The sequence below is a fragment of the Grammomys surdaster genome, unplaced genomic scaffold, assembly GCF_004785775.1.
Source record: "Grammomys surdaster isolate TR1022 unplaced genomic scaffold, NIH_TR_1.0 174, whole genome shotgun sequence".
NCBI classification, from domain to species: domain Eukaryota; kingdom Metazoa; phylum Chordata; class Mammalia; order Rodentia; family Muridae; genus Grammomys; species Grammomys surdaster.
Window position 1 is genome coordinate 4,552,772 of NW_021604622.1, and position 2,463 is coordinate 4,555,234.

Consider the following 2,463-nt stretch of genomic DNA (forward strand, 5'->3'; position numbering starts at 1 on the left):
GAGGGAGAGGGAGAGAGATTCAAAAAATTTCCACCAAAAATCAGGAACAAGACAAGGATGTACACCCTTTCCATTCCTATTCAATATAGTACTTGAAGTCTTAGCTAGAAGCATAAGGCAACTGAAAGAGACCAAAGGCATACAAATAGAAAAAGAAGAAGCCAGAGTATCTGTCTTTGCAGATGATATGATTTTTATACATAAAAAACTTTAAAACTCCACCAAAGCCTTCTACAGCTTATAAACTTATTTGGCAAAGTAGCAGAATAAAAAATAATTAAGCAAAATACTGTAACCTTTCTATTTGCAAATGACAAACTTACAGAGTAACAAATTATGAAAACAGTACCTTTCACAATAGCCTCAAAAATTATCTTGAGATAACTTTAATCAATCAACCAAAAGACTTTTATAATAAAACTTTAAGAGAGTGAAGAAATAAATTGATGAAAATAAATTGATGAAATGACTCATAGGATAGATATCATGAAAATGACTACCCCATGAAAATTTATCTACAGATTAAATAAAAATTTTCAACACAATTTTTTCACAGAAATTGGAAAAACAGACTTAACTTCACATGGAAACACACACATACACACACACACACACACACACACACACACACACCACAAAACCTCAGGATAGTTAAAACAATCTGGAGAAATAAAAGAACTGCCAGATTTCAAGTTCTATTACAGAGGTATAGTAATAAAAACAGCCTGGGCTTGGTATAAAAACATTATCAATAGAATTTAAGTGGAGACCCAGAAATAAATCCACAGACCTATGGCTAAGAAGCCACAACTGCACACTAGAGAAAAGATTATATTTTCCGTGAACGGTGCTAACCAACCTGGATGGCTGCAGGTAGAAGAGAGCAAATAGACCCATGTTTACCACCAGGCACACACTTTGCTCCAAGATAGACCACATAGCCTGGATCTGGTAGAAGAGAACTCATTGGTACAGCAAAGGAGTTTCTAACCAGAACACTGATAACACAGACACCAGGACCAACAATTCATTAATGGGACATCAAGGGACTGAAAAACTTCTGATTAACAAAAGACAGTATCCTTCTGACAAAGTGACAGCCGATAGAATGGATAAATATCTTTACCAGTTATACACCTAATAGAGGGTGATTATCTAGAATACACAAAGAATTCAAGAAACTGGACATCAAGAAAACAATCTAATTTATAAATGGTGTAGGAACCTAAACAAGGAGCTCTCAAAATTTGAATCACAACTAACTGAGAAAGATTTAAATAAATGTTCAATGTTTTTAGATACTCGGGAAATACAAATTAAAATTATTTGAGATTTCATCTTCTACCAGTCAAGATGGCCAAGATAGTTAAAAACAATGGAAAGTCAGTCTAGTGAAGATTCAGGGAAAGGGGAACATTTATTCACTGATGGTCAGGGTGCAAACTGTCATCACCCCTGTGGAAATCAGTGTGAAGTTTCCTTGGGAAACTGAGAATTGATCTGCTTCCAGATTCACCTATATCACTCTCAGTACTATACCCAGAGGACTCTACATCCTGCTACAGAGATACGGGTGGTCTGTGTTCATGGATGCGCTATTCATAATATCTCCAAATTGGAAACAGACTACATGTCAACCAACTGAAGAATGGATAATGGAAATATGGCACATTTACACATGAAATATTATTGAGAACTTAAGAAAACTGAAATTTGCAGGTAAATGGATGGAACAATAGATATGACCCAGACTCAAAAAGACAAATCTTATGTTTTCTCATATATAGATGTTAGCTTTTAAGGTTTTGATATATGTGCTAGAGCCCAAATAACCACAGAGGTTATAAATAACTTTGTAAGGGACAACTGAGGCGGAGAAGATTCTCCCCAAGGAAGGTAAAGTAGAATCCAGTGTTGTGGAGAGATAAAGAGGAAACTAGAATAGGAGTATTAAATAGAGAGGAGGATGGGAGACAAGGGTAAGGGAGTATACACGAGGAGGGACCATCAACATTAGAGGCCATATCCAAAACCACATGGAAACCTACTATTGTAAAAGCTTCCTAAAGCATACATAAATGAAAGGAATCTAAATGGAATCACCAAATTCAAGATCTTATTGCCCCTATGAGACATCCTATACCAACCCAGTAAAACCTCCAGTACCCAAAATAGGTCACAGGCTATTTCCAAGGCTATTGGTTCTTCTCCACCACTTGATGGTAAGACCTTTTTGCTGAAGGTAACTATTACTTATGTGATCAAACACAGACAATTCCAGCTGGTGCCTAACTAGAAGCTTCACCTCAACTGATTAGCATTCCTGTTTCTAGAGTTATTCTGCATGGTACCAGATGAAAAAAGTTATCTTCAATATCACCCATCTAGAAACCCTGTGATCTGAAGTAGCAACCTGGCTGCAAGATATACTGGTACAGACGTGGCACAAATATTATCGGAGTA